A 20,991-nucleotide genomic window follows, 5' to 3' on the forward strand; every position below is an offset into this window, starting at 1 on the left:
TGGTTTACAAAGAATTGCACACATCCAAATGCACATATCCAATGGCCACCATAAAAGGTGTCAAATATTAAGGGAGGAGTTATGGAGTCCAACTGCCACAGAAGGAACTTCCTGTGGCACTCTGTGGTACATTTTGGTGGAATCAGTCTTACTAAATGTGCTTCTATATTTAACCAGTGTGTCGTGGAGTGGGTGGGAGACATTGTCCAAGATGCTGTGCAGCTTCGACAGCTTTCACCTCTCTGAAACTGCCATCAGAGTCAGTTTTTTGTAACTCTGCAATACCATCCAGAAATGTACCAGATAACATACTTGACATTATTGGTGTAGCTGGCTTTTCAATGCCTATGTTTTGGGATCACAAACAACTTCTTATCACTGCTAGTGTTTCAGCCTGCCCAGAGAACAATTGTATTACTCCAAAAATAACCAAATTGAATGCAAAGGTAAACTGTCAAAACTAGAATTTGAGCTTCTCTTGTATCATTTGACTATATTTATATATAGGAAAATCAATAGCTGGTTTAGCTCCTGCAGCACAAATGATAGCTGAGAATTACTTTATATATTGCCTATTCACAATGTAAAGTAGCCAGCATTGTGATACCCATTCAAATATTTCTCACTGTGTATACTTCACAAATGACATCTCATTGTGCACAAGGTTACCACCGATAATTGTGAACAAACTGAATACATGGGTGCATGTGTTTTATTGTCCTATACTGTATTGGAACAAGGTCATAATAAAGCAGTTACTCTTATCTTGGTGTCAGAGAAACTCCATCAGGAATTCAACAAGCCAAAAGCTTCAGGGCTCCTGGAATGATGCATGAAAATGGACAGTATGAAATGTATGAAAATGGCAATGGAATATTTTTGTTGAATTGAAGTGATTGTGCATCAGCAATCAGGTCCATTTCCTGAGAATATAGCACAGAGAGCATGCATCATCAGAGCCATGTAGTAACTGAAAGGACCATAGTTAATTTATGGGTTGAAAATACACAATAAAGTACACGTACACACACACACACACATAGGGGAATAGTATGAAGTGATGTCATTTAAAACCTAAAAGTTATTCATTTATTGAAGTCTCTTATTCATAACAATAATTCAGATGTAAGTCAGCAAAATCTAGAGGCACTACATTTGCGTGGTTGATTTGTTATTTTCGTTCAAATTGTAGCAACCAAAAGGGGGATGTGTCACACAACCCATAAACACACACGCACACACACGAGAACACACAACTTTCTACTAATGCATATCCATTTGTCTGTGTAAACACAAGGTGAGCAGTGCAACTAGAACTCAAAGTGCTTTGTTGTGCTGAGGGACTCTGTGTATCCTCCCTGCAGGACATCCATATTTCCCCTTAAGGTCCCCAACCGAATTACTCTTTCATTCTATTTCTATGCCTTTTTTTTCAGTACGCTCCCTTTGTGCCCCTGGGGAGTTCATAACCAAACAAAGTGCTCTGTGGCCTGCTGTGTCTCTGAATCGTACAAGGGGCAATATGCAGCACTGCAATCCCAACTCTGATGCAGGTCATATAGTAATGTTTGTGCAAATGCTTTTAGGTTAATTCAATGGCAGTGTTGAGGTGAGTGAAGGATGTTCAGGTGAGCCAAGGTACAAAGCTGAGATACACTGCATGCAATATCACTTTGTAACGCCACTTACTATGATTCTAGAGTTATTTCAATGATTTGAGATCATTTTAATTTAAAAGTAAAACCACACAAAGCACTCACACAAGTCAATTTTTGTTCAATTTGGTCCAGCAAATAATATCATGGTCCATTGGGGACACAAGGAATATGCAACAGGTATTTCCAGGGCTGTAAAGTAATTGGTCAATACGCTCGTAGTCGACCAAAAATTCTGACTGGTCAATATGTTTTGCCCTGTTAATTTCTTACAGTCTATGGTTTATATCCTCAGGAAGAAAGTACCAAGCGATTATGGGGGTGTTTTTAGAGTACCCTGTTTCACAGGTAACAGCCTGTCTTCAGAGAACACCCTCCTTGTTTTCACTATTTTGGATTAACCCAACCCACTACAGCCAGGCAGATTAAACGTCCATGTTATTCAACGTCCGGTGGTTTGCTGAATATTTATTTTTATTTTGAGAGTTTCATTTACAGTGAGTCCTCCTCTACCATCCGTGTCAAAGACATTGGCAGTGTGGCAGAATTTTACAAAAATAGATGGTGGGAAGAAAGTCGAGTGCAAAATTTGAAAACAACAGTTTGCATATCACAGCTCGACTACAAACATGGCGTATCATCTAAAAACTGTAATATTTCAATATTATAGGCTGTTGTTTTCATATTAAACGTATTTCAGTGGTAGTTGGGCATGTCTTTCATTACTTATATTATTATTAGTCTTGTTGTTAGTGTTGCTCTGCTCAGACTCGTGATTGAGACGTGATTGTTTCCTGCCGTTTCCATAGCGATAGCGGCGCCCGGAGAAATTTATATTATAGCGTGAGAAATACCATGTGTGGCGTGTGAGCGTGAGAACTTGTTGAAATGCGTTTGTCTCACGCTCATGGCGCTGGATATATGCCTTTTGTGTTTAATTGCCTTTTTGTGCTGATATTAGTATATTTTAGGTAATTGTGGGCTATTATATTGCGCAGATGCACGTGATGCAAAACGCTGTCAGAGCCGTCAGATTCAAGTCCCCACCCCCCCCAGTCCATTTTTAGTCGAAATTTCAGGGTTTTAGTCGACCAAGAATCTCTTTGGTTGATTACAGCCCTAGTAATTTCAAAATGTTTCTTTACAGATAAGGAATTCTTTATATTGTTATTATCAATTTAATACTTCATTCTAAAACAAATAAGTTTATTTTAGGTGTGGATTAGATGTATTGTCGAACTATAATGTTTTCTTAATTTTGAAGGCAATTTGAAAAGGTTGCAAAAAGGACTGCCTAATTTAACAGAATAAAGGAGAACTAAGAAGACAATATAAGAATATAGATCCAATGCCCAAAGTTAGGACACTGTGTACAATGTAAATAGGAACAGAAATATACTATTTGCAAATTTCAAAAATCTATATTTTATTCACTTTAGAATGTAGAATGCATAAAATATTGAAAGTGAGCCATTTTATCATTTCATGAAAAATATTTGGTCATCTTGAATTTGATGGTAGTGGCTCTCCTTCTTAAGCTTCAGTGTCTCCTGGGTTCGGTGCCAGATCGTTGTTCACTCATAGTAGGAACTTCACCGGCCAACTACTCTTGTCAATTCTAGTTCCACGTCTAGTGAGATTATTAGTAAAGTTCTATTTGTCTTTTTGTCCACAGAAAACCCTGGAGAAAGAAGTTGTGACCCACCGTCACAATCAGCAAGGAGCCTCACGATGCAGGCATCACAATCACTGTTTGCCACTGTTTCACAACACTGCCAAGGATTTTCAACTGCCACTCTGTTCCATCAACGTTACCACCATGAGCCAGCTTCTGGCAAGGCAGTTCAAGTTTTTCCTCTTCCCAGCCACCGATCAGTACTTGCCTCTAGTTTCAAGATTCATTCTCTAATATCCAAGAAAACTGCTTGGATTGGAAAAATAGATAGACAACTTTATTAATGCCTTTGGGAGGTTCCCTCCGGGAAATGGAAATACTGAGCTGAAAGATAAAACTGAAGATTTGTACTGTTATGTGTACTGTAATTTCCTTTTTGTTAGAATTGATATTATAAAATAGAATAGGAGGAACCGGTATCGAAGTGAAGGTATCAGTATTGGTACCGGTATCGAAAATTTTTGATTGATACCCAGCCCTAAACCTGACACCTTGTATATTTCAGCAAGACAATGCTAAACCACGTACTGCATCTATTACATCAACATGGCTTTGCAGCTAAGCAGCTTGAATCCTGTATTAGACTAGAATGGGACAACATTCCTCTCCCAAAGGTCCACCGATGTCTCAGTTCCCAGACATTTACTGACTGTTGTTAAAAGATGAGATGCTACACAGTGGTAAACATTGCTCTGTCCCAACTTTTTGAGAAATTAATATTTTTCATGAACCAGTAAAACGTCTCAACTCTACTGTGAAAATATTTGCAATAATTGCAAATGATTTAATTCAGTTTTCATTTACATTTTACACAACATCTCAATTTATCTTGAACTGGGGTTCTAAAATGGCTCTATGAATTTGTTTTCCAACTGTCCTCCCCAAATATTTGACCTGCCAACTACCAAAGGTTTGGTTTCTAAAATGATAATTTTAACCTACGGTAAATTCTGGACTACAGTGCGCACCTGAATATAAGCTGCATCTTCTACTTTTAAAAAGAAAATCCATTTTGTATTTGTATAGTCCGCACCGGATTATAAACCGCGGGTGTCCACATTGTAATATGAGATATTTACACTTTTGATTAAATAAGTATGGTAACATAAAGAAATACATACTGCAAATGCTTTTTTTCCCCAACAGTGCCTGTAACACGGCTGGTAAAAAAAAAAGACAGTAGCCTACCAGGAAAAGTCATTGATCGCCTTCTTCATCTTCCTCCTGCACACTAAGACCATCAAAGTCATCTAATTCAGTGTCCGAATTGAACAGCCTCAGAACTTCGTCACTCACTTCAGTCTCTTCGTTGTCGCTCTCACAATCTCATCTCAGATTGATCGAATAGCTGCATCATATGCATTTCTTCATTTGTTTTCCATGTTGAGGGTGAGTACAAATGACAGACTTACAATAATTTAGTAGTGTTAGTGTGTTTGATTTATCGTACAATTTCATCGGACCACTGTGAACTATTCGTTAATCTTATTGGTTTAATGTTACGAGGCAAAATGTTTTTGGCGGCATGAAAAAAAAGAGAAAAAAACATATTAGCCGCACCGTATTATAAGCCGCGGTGCTCAAAGTCCGGTATTTACGGTAAATAAAAGAGACACAAACTTTGTTCAAAGACCCACCACAATCTACATATAGCATTGGAACCATAGACTTGAGTTCGATAGTCACTGGGGTGATAACAGGGGTGGACTGGGACAAAAATTCAGCTCTGGCATTTTCTGTCCAGACCAGCCCAATACATTATCAGCGGACCCCACATCAAAGTCCACAAATCTCGCAACGTCTTCTCTCATGCATATTACCGTTACCACCTGGCTCAAGGATGGCAACAAGAAGGGAGGCCACACACAAACCTCTCAAGCCAAAAGTAAATTTATGTAATTCCAAATCAAGATAGCTCTAACTACGTAATGGGATATGTAAAATATGTTAGGCGTCAGTGGTGTTAACAGTGTTTGGATGTGTGACAATAAGGTGTGATGTATGTTGTAAGGTGCAGAAGCTAAACAAAGGAAAACAAAGGCTGAGGGCCCTGAAGCAGATCATGCTGCAGGCCCAGGTGAGAGAGAGAGAGAGAGAGACGCCCCTGGAAGCAGCCTTGATATCTGCAGCTGAAGCCCAGCCCAAAAGGGCAGGCCCAGGCTGATTCCCCTCCCAGCTCTACATGTGTCTGGAAAAAAAACAAATGAAACAGAGAGTGGAAGCAGACAGAGAGCAAGTCCTCGAACATGGACAGAGGGGAACAACTCCTCAGGCTCTCTCATGTCAAGTGGTTAACCTGAGAGGGACAGTTTCCTGTCCTGCTGACTGAGCTTATGCAGCTGCCTGCCATGTGGCGACGGGAGGTACTGCATGAAATTGAACGAATCACTCACTGACACAACTATTACTCCCGAGTCATATTGAAGGTTAGTTCATATTGAACGAAACGTTCGTGGGCATAACAACACTAATCGCTTTGTGACAATGCTCAGACAGCACTATACACAGCCAGTTTAAAACTACAGTAAAAGTAACACATTTACACACAAATTATACTTATGAAATAGTTATCACCTCAGTAAACACTAAACTAATTTAAATATTACAATAATTTGCAAATATTGCAAATTAAACAAATTATTTCTTATAGGCTTACTTGTATATTGTGCTAAAATTCAAAGTATCTCATCTGTATTTACAATACAGCTTGATCTTCATTTGCAACTCACTAGTTCTTGTGAATGTTTATTGTTGTTATGGCAACAAGAGACTACTGACATTAGCAGTTGTTAGCTAGCTTGCTAGCTTGGCTAAATCATCTGAACAACAATAACCCATAATATCCCAATTCGGCATATTTAAATAAAATCAAAAACGTTTTCTACTTTGTTTTGGACATGTCTCAAAAATGTTGAGTAGTCAGCCCCAGGCTAATTTTACTTACCATGTCTGCCTCCACTCGCTCACCATCGTCGAGTCCTCCTCGCTCGTCACCCGGTGCAGCAGCACCTGCTACTGCTGGGCACCAAATAGGTCCGTCAATTTGGCACATTTAGCAGCCTCCACTCCATCTCCTTTCAGGCTCAGCAGCAGGAGCCCGTCCCGCGACTCCCGGCCATGTCATGAGGTCCCGCCCCACCCTGGTTTGTGTCGTGATTGACAGCACTGTCAAGGCTCTCTGAGTCGGTCAGCCCATGATTAATTGACAGTGACAAACAATAGACCAATAATAATATGTGTCGATGTTGGCAACACTGATAGCCCTCTGTACATGGACATTATAAAGAGGAGACGCCTCATCAACCGCTGGGGCTCGAGAAATACAGCCGCCATCTTGGACCATAAACAGCACAGTATTGAAGATGCCAGAGCATTGTATTCCTGTGCAAATCGGCGGACGATTGCGAACAGGGGTCGGGGGATTACTTTTCACAAGTAAGATTCAACATTATTATTGGTTGTATTTTGTGAATAGAATATTATTGTACTGTATTTATGGCCGCCACCGAAATCGTAGCCGGCAAACGTTAAGATGGGCTATGTTTATAGCCGGTGTTCACCCGGCTATTAGGCCAACTGAGACTTTATAAATCATATATTCCATAACACAGAATTAGATTACAACTGACACAAGAATGCTATTGTAGAGGTAAAGCAAATATTGCTGGTATAACATTGACCAGCAAACTTTACACAGGTGACACAGGCTGTATTATTCAAATGTAATTCTTTCATCCTAACAAAAGTAAGATACCTCTCATGTCACACACCCAACCCACTTACTTAAAAATACAGACAACAGAACATCTGACTGTAGAATAGTTTGCAAACAAGCTTATTTACAATTTCAGCAGCTTTGGTTTATTATCAACAGATATGTGTCAGAATGGGAGTTGTATGTGTTATCTGCTCACATTGCACAGATAACACACCTGATCATTATGCACACACTTTGTGGTTCTGTGCGCCTGTCCAGAAGTTCTGGCTTGAAGTCTCTGAGGACCTATCAACATGGCTAAAGTGTAGCATCCCTGCATGCCCCACACTGTGCATAGTGGGTGACTTAGACAACATCAACATGGAAATGAACTCAGCACACATGGTTCTCACAGTGTTATGTATCGCAAAGAAAACTATTCTCATGAACTGGAAAGTGAAGAACAATCAGTGTATTAACCAGTTTAGAAATTTTCTTTTAGACTATATTAGCATGGAAACAATGTCTGCCTCCTCAAAACATCAATTGGCTGAATTTAATTCTCTCTGGTCCCCTCTGATTAGCTTTATCACATAGTGGTGGTGGTGGGTTGCTGTCCCGTCGCTCTGGGCGGTTGGGTGTGTGCTGGGGGGGGCTGTGTGGATTCGGGCGTCTGGTGGTCTCTCGGGTCGTGGGGACCGGGTTGGTCATTGCTGGGGGGGACTGTGTGTCGGGCTTGGAGGGCAGTTTTGGGTGCTTTTCCCCTGTTGGGGGGGGGCCTGGGTGATGGTGGGTCTCAGGCCCGGGCTGCTGCGACTGGTGTGACTGGGTGGTTTGTTTGTTTGTTTTATGTTGTTGTTTGTTTGTTTTTTGTAGAGGTCCTCCGGGGTGGGGTGGGGCAGGATGGGTACCTTCTGGGGGTACAGTAGCTCCTGGAATATGGTCGTTGCAGGCCCCGAGCCTGATGGACATCAGCCCCTCCTGCCCTGGGTTGGCTCCCAGGTAGTGGGGATGCCTATTGCAGCCAGTCCCTGGCTGCCCTCTCTGGGGGAGAGTAGCTCCCCCGGTGTATATCCCCATACCCTCTCCCTTCTGGCTCCTGTACACAGCACACACTCACACATGAAGGGTTTTGTTCGGTGGGGTGTAGTGGATGGGGCCACGTAGGTGGTCCCCTTTGGTTGCACTCTGCAGTTCCCCGCCCCTGTTTTAATTACACCTTAGACATTACTACTTACCAAACACACTCACACACACACATTAGGTCTTGGGGGGTGGTTACACTGAGTGGCATCTAGTGGGCGGGGCTCTTTGGGTATGTAGGCTGCCCAGAGGGCCGCGCTCCCAGTTGTACAAGTTTGGCTGCCCCTCAATTTTAATCGCTCACTATTAGAAAATATTGAAGAGCCAGAAGGGTGAGGAGAGGGGTCTTCTTCCCACACCCCTGCTTCCTGGTTGCTGCTCGGGGCGGGAGGGGCCAAGAGGATTAATTAATTGTTCTGCTGGTTCGGGGTCTGTGGTGGCTGGGGGGCTGCTGGCCCCCTGGTGTGCCCGCTGCACTACACCCCAGCGGAGTCGAGGGAGGGAGGACGTGTGGATGTATGGGACGTGAAAGTGTGTGTGGTAATGATGGGCCTGGATGGGCCTGGATCTGGGACTTGCTGTCGCCTGGCCTGCCTGTGCTTCTCCCGATGGGGGGGGCGGCGTTTCCTCTCCCCGCTGCTCGCGACTTCACCCACCTGTGGGCACGTCTTGACTCCCAGGGCACTTGGCCAGGGGCGCTGGGGCAGGCGCTGACCCACTGTGTGTGGCTGTCTGGGGCGCTTGGCCCTCCTGGGTATTGGGTGGGGCCTCTGCCGGGGGGTTTGGGGGCGCTCGGGCTCCTGGGGCCCGGGTCCAGTGCACGGCCCGGCGGGGTCGGTGGGCTGTTGCCCCTGGCTCTCGGAGGGCCTCTGCCCTATGCTTATGGGGGCTCTGTCCGGGGGCTTCCTCTGCAGTCTTCTGGGTGGATGCGTGGTTGCCCTGCGGTGGGCTTCCTGGGTTCTGTGCTCCGTGGGGGCTGCTGGTGGCCTGGGTCTTGTGGCCCTCTCTGCCTGCTTCTGATTGCTGGGGGGGGGGCTGTGGATTGTGGCTCTGTACACTTATACACTCATAACTAAGCACGGTTATCATGTAGGTCCTGTGCCATGGGTGTTGCATGTTCTCACACACACACACATTTATTAGCCCAGTAGCATGCTCGCTAAGCAGTTGGTGTATTATCATGTCGTCTCAGGTCATCTGTATCCACAGCTGTGTTGTATGCGATTACCGCTTCTTGTGCTTGTTTTTGTTTGTTTGTTTTTTCTCTGCTTGTCTGCTTTCAGGTGCTCCTGGTGGCGCTAAGGCTGTATTCCCCTCAGAGGCCATGGATTGTTGTCTGTTTTGTTTTTTACAGGTGTAGCAGCTGGTTGTCTGGTTTTTGTTTCTATTTTTGTTCTGTTTCCTCTTCTTTCCTCTTCTTCTTTCCTTGTCCCCCGGTCCGGTTCAGTTCTATTACATGTCATATATTGTCAACAGAAATAAATAAATGGGCATCAAGGGGAGCTTTACATTTATAAAACTTCCCTTGGCAAAGCAAATCTGTTTAGCATCAAAGGTATTCAGACTACAATTCTGCTGCCATAATGCTGAACAGGACAAGGAAAAAAAAAAAAAAAGAAAAAAAAGAATGGGAGTTTTGTTGACCCGAACCCTCTTAAGAAATTTGAAGGAATACAATAGGAAAAAGAAGGCAGAAAATAAGCTTGACCTCCTTTTTAACCCTCTGAGGTCTCAGATTGCATGACGTCATTGCGGCGTCATAGAAAACAAACTAGTTCACCTGGAGCACAGTCATCAACTTTATTCAAAAGTGCAGATTTGAAACTATCTCCTAGTATTTATTTGACTTTGATACACCACGTAAAACCGGAGATATGATAGTTTCAATTTGGTCGTAAAAAAATATTTATCCGATCGTTAAAAAAGGGCGGGATGGGAGGGGCAGGGGTTGCATTTCTTTCCATATCTTCGTCATTTTTTGTGATTTTAGAAAACGGGAAAAAGTGGTCGAATCTGTTAATACTACTCTACATAACCAATGTACCAGAGACATCTTACATCGATCACGGGATGTGGGGAGCGCCAAAAATCGCTGAACCGGAAGCCAACCGCAGTAGTTAGCGGCGGACGTTTTTGAGGAGAAGAAACGTTTTTGGAAGAAGAAAGAAGACAGAAGAACAAGATAACTGAGTTTTTTTTTAGAGAGAAATGAAGCTGTCATTGGATGTCAATCATGATGACGATGTCATTTCCTTTTCATCGTCCGAGGAGGAGGAGAGCAGCGATGAGGATGATGAGGTAACAGACCCGTCTTTTGTCAACAGCGACATCGTCGGTGATGAGAGATAAGTCATACTAATCATGAATATTTGTAGCTTTTGTTTTGTTTACTGCTGTATTGTAAATGTTATAAAACTGTCTGATAATGTTATATATTTAGGTAGGTATATGTGTACAGAAGAGCAGGGCTGAAATAATAAATACAGAGCTGGGTAAATGTCCGTCATTTTGTTGTACTCTTTATCTGAATTTTCATACTTATCTCAAGGAGATGAATATTCTGATTTTACTAGTGTGTATTTTGAGTTATAGTTAATGTTATCTATGTTTATTTCTAGTTGTATGTATTTATTTATACCTGTAAGGTTTTTTTGTAAACTGAGTATTCACATTGTTGTAAGGATGTTGTAAGAATTACAATGTTAGTGCCCACATTTGCATGGTGGTAACAGATTGTGGCATTGTACACATTCTGTGGGAACAGATGCCAGCCTGAAAGCCACACAAGGCCGCAGGAATTGCCTACATTGCCACCAGGTCGACAAAAAAAAAAGAAATCTCACTCCCTGGAAGTGCCAGTCTTGTGATGTGGCGCTGTGTGTTGTTGTGGACAGAAACTGCTTTGCAGAGTGGCACAAATAAAATAAAAAAAAACTTTGTCCCGTTGTTTGTATATTGTTTGAAATATTTGTATATAGTTTGATTACATCTCAATTTTACCTCTAATATTACATTTTCACTATTTGGAACTCTGGGAGTAGCTATTTGAGACTGGGAATACAAAGCACTGGTGTAGCTCTCTGTATTACTTTGCACTTACTTTGTTTTGAAGGTGATATGGTAAAAAACGCCTGGAATTATACATGCTTTTTATGGTAAATATTTGTATAATGTATAACTTTATTTAAATTTTACATTTATTTGTTCATATTTGCAACCTTTGTTACCCTTTTCAAGTTCCAAAACAGTTCATTGAGCATGTTTGTGTTTATGATATGGATGTATAATGTGTTATTTTTTCATTTTTCAACTTTATGGATATAGTAATTTCTGCAGTATTAGCCCAGCCATTGGCATAAACTCTATAATCAAAATTCCAATAATGGTAGGCGACTGTTTAATGTATTAATTCTTGCCCTTCAAGTTAACTTTTGTCAAACTGTGAAATACTTACATAAGTTGAAAGAAATGTGGAAGTCACACTACTCTCTGTACCTCCCCTTTACTCAATGATCTTTCAACAGCTGCAGTCTCTTTACAGCTGTTCCATCATTTAATACATCCTTGCTCTTTCCATGGGCATACGAAGGTCAGGTGAAGGTAATGCTTAGGATTATGGGAGCTCAGTGACTGGTCCCTCTGCCTGCCATGAAAGGGTGAAGTTAATGGCTCGAAGAGGAGAGGGAGGTCTCCAATCTCTCAGCCGCAGGCTGTGAAAGCGGATGCCTTTTATTGCAGATTGACCCTCACAAGCTGTAGCTGAGGCCTCTCACCGGGTGTGGGTGGCTTTGCTTGGATTTACAGTTAATGTACCAGTGGTAATGAAGCTGCTCTGGTCCGCTGGCTCTCTTTGCCATGCCATGTTGAAGTGTCCATCCCTTTGTTCATCACTGCAGGTCTGCTGTGGGTCATAAGAGCCAATGAAGTTGTGGCCTTGCCACCCCCCAAATAACTCTGGGACTGATGGGCCATGGCAGGTAGAAAGATAGAGATGAGGGGACTATCTCCACTTTACCCTTTGCAGCCATATTTGCTGCTACAGTAAATAGTACTTTATTTCAATGAAAGTTGATTGTTGAGAAGCTAGGATAATTGATTTTTACCATACAAAAAAACTGGACCACATCCACAAAAACCTTTTCTTTTTCTTTCTTCCTTGAAACTAGCATAGAGTGCCCAGGGGCCAAGATACTGCAGTGCATGACTTTGGTTTCAAGCCTCTCCAGACTGTTTTCACTTCTAGATTGCTTGACATTTTTGTGGGCTGTTGATGGTATCTTTGTGGCAACTTCAACATGATAAATTACTTTTATTGCTATACATCTGCAGGGCTGCACAGAGATTGGAGTTAAGTAATTTGAGTAGTGATATTACCTTATCTTAAAGCTGTAGGGAAAACCAAAGTACAAAAAAAGGGCAACATTCTCTAGTGTTAAAAAAAAAAACTGTCCCCATGAAAATGCAAAAAGATATATTTATAACACCCTCTCTAGCTTCAAGATTAGGCTGAAAACTTTCCTTTTTTGATAAAGCTTATAGTTACGGATTGCTCAGGTGATCCTGGAACATCCCATATAGGCCTAGCCTGCTGGGATACCTCCTATGTCACACCTTTCCTCAGTTTGCTTCCCTCTTTTATATCCACATATGACATTATGTACATTTGGTATTATTGTTGTAATTAACTTGTGTTTCTCTGTCTCAGCAGGTGTCCTTAGTATGTTATTGGTGTTTGTTGTCCCCTCTTTTCTGTCCTCTCAAACCTCTGCTGGTTGAGGCAGATGGCCACCCTTCCTGAGTCTGGTTCTACCAGAGGTTTCTTCCTGCTAAAAGGGAGTCATTCCTCTCAGAAACTCTGCTGAGGACGGAGGGTTGGACCAAAGAGAAGTTTCGGGGCAATCTGTTGGTTTCCTTAGCTAGGAAAATATTTTTTAATTTAACTCATTTTTCATTTAATGAATTGGATTTGATTGGATTATGATGACAATGAATTGGAATCTAGTTGGCTTGAATTGGACTGTATCATTGATGTGTCTTGAGATGACATTTGTTGTGGTTTGATGTAATATAAATAAAGCTTAGTTGAAGTGAATTTAATTACAACATGTCAAGCCAATTGTTACCTACTTTGTACTGGATGGCAGCTTGAAATACCACATTACAAAGGAAAGGACAATGCCCTCACTGTGTCCCTACCTACACGTCCACACCAAAAGATAATATCTAGTGACCAACAGCAACATTTTTGTCTGAATAAAAGGCAAAAACACATAAGAAAAAAGAAATTGCTAAAAAAAAAACTTTTTACACAATACCCTTGTAGAGTAAAGTCCTGACTTGGGCCCCACAGTACAATCAGTGGGATTTTACCACCTCTAGTATGACTATTAATATTACCAGGCACTAGTATGACTAACACCTATGATCTTATTGGTGGGTATCAAGGATTGACGAGGAAAGGACACAAATGCTGGACTTATGCAGCAGAGCAGGCTTAGACAGGTAGTAAAATGACAAAAGGGTATACTAATCTAATTGACACTCTGCTGGAGCTGGACAAGAAAACTACAACCCCCAAGGAACAAATACAAAGAAACGACTTACGTGTTGACCACAGAGACTAACAGAGAAACACAGGATTACAACATAAACATGGCAAATATCTGAGAAAGAGAAAATGTAAAACAGAAGAATATATACAGAGGAAGTGGAAAAAACAACAAGGTTCTGAAAATTAAGGAAGCTTTCACGCCAGGATAATCCAGGGGGAAAAAAATTCACACCTTTATTTGTTTTGGTTCACTTTCACACTGCACCCTGGAAAGTAAACCAAACCACCTGAACAATGTCACACAGTTCCAACAGCTGCTCATTTGCAGTGGAATAGCTCGAAACAAGCACTGACCAGGAAGGAAAAAAGCATGAGGAAGCAGAAAACCTGGCTAATCAGACCGAAAACAGAAATCCATCCCCTTCAGGATGGATTTTTTTTTCACAACAAAAACAAACCGTGTAGCAACACTAAATTTATGCAGTTCTGGGGTTTCTGTAGTTTGGTGTTCAAACCTAATTAACTTATTTTTAACAAGAAGCTGCCTAGTATGATCAGCAGGCAAGGCAGTGAGCTATCCGGCATGTTTCTCTATATATGAGACAAATGCAGCAGTACAGAAAAAGATGTCAGAGAGTGAGAGACTACGATGTTCTGCTTTGGTAACACAGAAGCTCTACATCACATCCTCTCTTTGGTTTGCTGGATAGTCTGTTTGCATTTCCCACTGTAAGCAAACCACACCAGGATTCACTTGCAAATTAACTGAGACCCATGTTTTCAGGTGGGCCAGAGTTTGCTTGTTTGGTCTGTACCAGAGTTTGGATGAGCTTAAATACCTGTCCAAACAAAGGTGACTATCTGAGGAAACAAACTCAAGTCTGTTTAAAGTGAACCAAACATCTCTGATGTGAAAGCACCTCAAGATCTAGTGTAAGAAAAGAGCCGACGTAAACTCAACAAAATACACGGGGGAAAAGCTCTTCAAAATAAAACAGGAAGCAAGGAAACAGAAGATCAAAAACAGAAATTAAATTGCGTGTGTGTTGTCTTACATGTTTCATAATTATAAATATCTTGCATCTTCAGAGAGGGGGGCATGTTATATTGGACAATTGATACAAACCCCACAAATAGCTATTTAAATATCAGGTTGTAAGACCAAAATGTCAAAGGTGATGAATACATTTTGAAGGCACTGCCGTTTTCAAGGTATATAGTTTCAAATTTTCTAACTACTCTGGTTGCATGATTTGGATCGTTCATTTTTTGCCCAACACATGTTGTTTCTCTAGTCTTCTTTACACATGATTTTACAGATGATATTATTTTTTTCAAATGAGGTTTTCTTTGAAATTAATTTACCAAGCCCAACCATAACGATGGTATTCTTGGTGTTCTTGTCATGTTGCTATGCCCAACATTTCTGTTTACAGGTGAGGTTTTGCAAAGGCTAGACAAGTTCTTTGTGCATCTCGTAGGAGCGAGCCCTCTTTGGTCAGCATAGATGAAGACCACCATTGTGTGGTATTTGTGAAAGAAAAATTACTCAGATTCATCAGGGTAGCCTCAGATCGGCAAGGCTTGGAAAATTAAAACTAAAATATGATTCTTGAGGAAAACTTTCGGCTGTCGTCAGAAAACTTTGTTTTTGTAAGCTCGAGTAATATAGACAAGACTGTCACTTGAAATAAAAAAAATTATATTTGACAGTGACCCCACTAGAGTCCAGACTTCATTCCCATCTACAATCTGTGGAGGGAACTAGAGATTAGAGTAATGACAAATGAGTCACAAAATTCATAGACATGATACTGGTGTAGAAGCTGAAAGCTTCTTAGCAATATAACTGATTACTAAGATTGAAAATAAACATTTTGCCACAACTATGGGAATAGGTACGATGAATATTGATACATCACATTAGAGAAAAAAAACTTGCTATAGTTCATTATTAACATATCTGACAAAATTTCTTACTGTCATAGTGCCTGGTACTGTTTAAAAATATATGAATGAAAGCAGCTTTATTGGGAATACGGCTGTATTAATATACATTACGTGTAACCAAATGCAAATGTGATGTTATTATGCTATTAATATGTGAATTAGTCTATTATGTCATCTGACAACATTTAGGAAGTTTTCTAGGACTTTGCCAGTGGTGTAGTACAAGATATATGTGGGTATACAGAGTGCATTTTTACTATTTTTCAGTGAGTTCTGAACATACCCACTTCTGAATTACCTCTAATGTGCATCACATTCAGTGATGTGCAGCAAGTAAAACTGCTTTTACCACAACAGTGAAAGCATGACATATCCTTCTTCTTCTCTGATTGGCTAGAACCTAGGACTTAAATTTCATGCATTGGTTAAGTTTAAACCTCAGGTCATGCCCACCTTTAGCAGACCTATTGATTTTCACAAAAATAACAGCATTGTTCATAGAAACCCTTACTGAACAGGGAAAAGAAGAGCATTCAAATAAGTGGTTTCCTTTGGATGGAATTAGCTTCAAAATTGTTTGAAATTAAAAGCTGATCTCACTTGGACAGGAGGCTCATGTAAAAGAGATTCTTCATATCAATGAGATTTTCTTGAATGAATAAAGATTATAACAACAAAAAAGGGACCCTAAAATATTTCTTGAATGAAACACTACAACTAAAGTAAAATGTTGCTTCCTCTTTAGAAATAGCTCCATGATTCCACAGCGAATCAGATGTTTGAAGAAACAGTTTGTCAGTTTGACAGTTTGATGGAAATAAAAATATCTTTTTTATCATAATAAATGTTTGGTTTTTTTTTTGTCAAAGTTGCAAATAGAATAGAATAGAAATAGAAAAAAACTTTATTCATCCCCCAGTGTGGGAAATTCAAATTTGTCAAGTTGCTCAAAAATAATTGCCACTAAATAGGCCACTAAAGTGGACGTTAAAGGGGATCTCCGGTATTTTTAAACCTGGACCTTATTTCTGGCATGAAATACGTTTATCTACTCATCGAGAACAGTTTGGCGAAAGTTGGCATCCTTTGGAAGTCCTAAATATCTAAATAAGGCATTATGTGTCTTTATTTCACCAATACTTTAAACTGAATGAATAAACGAATGTGTACTGTAGCTCTGTTAGCTCATAGGTGTTGTTATGTGGCTACTTGGGGCCATAGGAGAGCTAACGGAGGTATTTCTACACAGGCACTCTACTGGGACCACTTATCATGTTGATGATCAACAAAGATTTGATAGGTAGAATATCTCAATATAACATCCACATAACCAATAGATTGCACAGATTCTCTTTGGTCCAACCTATCCTGAGCGCACATGAGGCAACTGTGGAGCGAAACAACTTCCTTTTAACAGGAAAAAAAACTTCTGGCAGAACCAGACTCAGGAAGTGTGGCCAACCGCCTCGACCAGCTGGGGTTTGAGAGGACAGAAAAGAGGGAACAACAAACACCAAAACATCATTCAAAGGATACATGCTGAGACAGAGAAACATATGTTAATGACAACAGTAATGCCAAATGTACATAATGTCATATTAGGAAATAAAAGGGGAGAAAAAGAGGACAAACTGAGGGAAGGTGTGACATAAGAGACCCTCCAGCAGTCTAGGCCTATAGCAGCTTAACTATGGGATGTTACAGGATCATCTGAGCAATCCCTTACTATAAGCTTTATCAAAAAAGAAAGTTTTAAGCCTAATCTTAGTAACACTCCAATCTTGAAGTAACAAATTCATGGACCATTTCCTAATGTTCCTAATTGATAATGACCATGTTCCTGATTTTGGCAATATTACGAAGGTGATAAAAGGCAGTCCTACAGACCTGTTTTATATGTGTCAAATAATAATTTCTGGTCAAGAATAACTCCAAGGTTCCTCACTGTGGTACGAGAAGCCAAGGAAATGCCATCTAGAATAACTATATAGCTAGATAGATTTCCCTGAAGTACTCAGGTCCAAAGGCAATGACTTCAGTTTTGTCTGAATTTAGAAGCAGAAAGTTCTGAGTCATCCAGGTCTTTATGTCTTTAAGACATGCTTGTAGCCTGACCAACCTATTGGTTTCATCTGGTTTTATAGATGAGTACAGCTGAGTGTCATGAGCATAGTAATGGAAATTTATGCCATGCTGTCGAATAAGATTACCTCATGGAAGCATATATAGATCACGTCATTTGTTTTTTTATTTGGCTGATAACAACATGGTTGTTTTGGTTTCAGGATTGCTATGGGTGTACAATAAGTGTGCATTAGGAACAATAACTGAAAAATATTTCTAGATAAAAAATACCTTAATTTGAAAGAAAATGAATGTATAACTATTAAAGAGAAGCCTTTTGTTTAAAGAAAGTTGACAGACTGTTCATTACAAGAGTCTATTCTGAGTAAGGCAGTGTGGAAAATGACCCACTGATAACAATAAAACCAAGATGCACTCTACGTGTATCTGTATCAGATATTAGAGGGGTAGTGTCAGACCAATATTAGAAGAGGTTGTAATATTACTATTTCTTTTTGTATCTTAAATCTGTTTATCTGTTTAGCAACTCACTGAATAACAGACAAGAGGATGATCTGCTGAAGAGAAGAGGCAGCAACTGAAGTCTTTGTAGCAACCTAGTCACTGCCATTACCTAGAATATGTGCCAACTGCTGAGTAAAATCATGTTGGAGGAGAAGACATATGCGTGTAAGGTACTCTTCTCATACCAATGTGAAAGACTTTCCATAAAAAATACATTAGTAGACACCTCAGTCTGAAGGAAATGCAGATCAGTTTGCTCGAAAGAGGATACTACCAGTGACCAGTAGACAGTAAATGTTACATAAAAGTCTACGTTGTGTTCTTACAGCTAAAGTAATGCAAAAATTAAATCTTAGACCACCTAAAATTAACTGCACCACCAGGGCAAACAAACCTGTTTAAACTGAACTAAACTGCTTAAATATAAAATCAGAAATGTACACTGCTGATACTGAATATATTGGACACCTTCCAGCTTTCGGCTAAGTGTTTAGATATTTTTATATATATAAATAAAATCGAAATTTAGATGTGGACCAGTTATTCAGAAGATTAGATTCACTCGGGAGAAATGGGTGTGAGTAAGAAAAGACAACAAACAAGAGATCACTGTTGTGTTATATTAAAAACAGGAAAACATATAATTTATGTTTATGTATTTAGCAGACACTTTTATCCAAAGCGACTTACAAATGAAGATATAACAAGCTATATAAAAAGCTAACAATAAACTACATAGAAGGAACCCACTAGTCTGACTATGTCAGAGGTGACAGAGTAGAGATAGGGTGCAGGCATAGAAGGAAGTGTAGAAAGATAAAGTGCAGAGATAGAGGGGGTAGGTAAGTACAAGGTAAGTGCTAGGATAGGAGATGCTGTCTGAAGAGCTGGGTTTTCAAGAGTTTTTTGAAGATAGACAGGGACGCCCCTGTTCTGGTAGCGCTCGGTAGGTCATTCCACCATCGTGGGACGACACATGAAAAGAGTTTGGATTGTCTTAGGCGTGGTGTAGGCACTGCTAGACGACAAGCCTGCGACGAACGGAGGGACCGAGTTGTGACATAAGCCTTTGCAAGAGCATTCAAGTAGACGGTAGCCGTTCCATTAAGCACTTTGTAGGCTAACATCAGTGACTTGAATTTGATGCGGGCGGCTAAGGGTAGCCAGTGGAGTTCAATGAACAGAGGGGTGACGTGGGCTCTTTTAGGCTGATCGAAGACCAGACACGTTGCCGCGTTCTGGACTATCTGCAGAGGTTTCACAGCACAGGCTGGGAGACCAGTTAGGAGAGCGTTGCAGTAGTCAAGGCGGGAGATGACCATGGCCTGCACCAGGAGCTGGGTGGCATGTTGGGTTAGGTATGGTCTGAGCTTTCTTATGTTTAGTAATGCAAAGCGGCATGAACGAGCAACCGAGGTAACGTGATCTTTGAAGGTTGAATGATCTGTCCCAGTGAGTTGGTGTATATGGCAAAGAGAAGAGGTCCCAGTACTGAGCCTTGGGGGACCCCTGTGGCAAGGTGGTGCACTGCAGAAGTGTGACCAAGCCAGGATACTTTGAAGGACCGACCAGTGAGGTATGATTCAAACCAGGAGTGTGCTCTCCCTGTGATGCCCATGCTAGAGAGTATGGACAAAAGGATACTGTGGTTGACAGTGTCAAATGCAGCTGATAAGTCGAGCAGGATAAGTACAGAGGACTTAGCTGTCGCTCTGGCTTCTTTTAAGGCTTCTGTCACAGCTAACAGAGCCGTTTCGGTGGAGTGTCCACTTTTAAACCCAGATTGGTTTGGGTCAAGGAGGTTGTTATAAGAGAGGTAATCGTTGACCTGCTTAAAGACCGCCCTTTCAATGATTTTAGACAGAAACGGGAGGAGAGGGACCGGCCAATAATTCTCCACATGAGTTGGAGGGAGGGAAGGTTTCTTGAGCAGCGGTGTAACCTGAGCTTGCTTGAATGTGGTAGGAAATGTGCCCGATGTCAGTGAAGCATTAATCACATGCGTGACTGCTGCAGTTACAGTAGGAATTTATTTCGATATGAATTGATTAGCTTCTTCTCGGTTTCTATACAATAATAACACAAGACAAATCCTTTACAAATCCACCTGTCAGGTAAGTATCTAAATTTGATGTCTAATTCTTAGTTTAGTGCTAATTTAGTTACTATTCTAATTGTCTAGTTTAATTTTAATTCTGTATTTTTAATCCTATTTTAGTGTGTTTCTTACTGACAGGTGGTTTCCTTAACTTATGCCTCTCTCAATCAAAACAATAAACAAAGATAAATAAAAATAGTTACAACAGTAAAAGTAGGCTATACAGTCACAATATATCACAAATAAACAAAATTGACTTCTCTGACAGTCCAGGTTTAGTGGAGTTTGGCTTGCCACTTCAGTTCAGACTGTAATGTCTGACCAGCTGAACTGAAGAATTTGAATGTTGTCCATAAAGATAAAGGTGATGAGGAGGGTCACGATCAGCACACACACATACAAGCTCCTGGCCTTGGAAGCACAAGCCAGGAAAATAATCAATATAAATCTAAAACACACACAAATTATTTTATGTTATCATTTGATTATAATATAATTTATATTATTAATATAGAGTAAAAAAACTAAAAAAATAAACACACCTATCTATAATTACAAACTGGATTAACATTTAAAATTAGCCATTGGTAGTTAAAACACACCTTATAAATTATGTTATCATTGTAATATTATTTTTTATCTTATTAATATTACGGGAAAACACCAAAACACACCGTTATTTACATATCTACA

This window comes from Leuresthes tenuis, unplaced genomic scaffold, assembly GCF_036924035.1.
Source record: "Leuresthes tenuis unplaced genomic scaffold, fLeuTen1.0.hap1 SCAF_12, whole genome shotgun sequence".
Classification (NCBI taxonomy): Eukaryota; Metazoa; Chordata; class Actinopteri; order Atheriniformes; family Atherinopsidae; genus Leuresthes; species Leuresthes tenuis.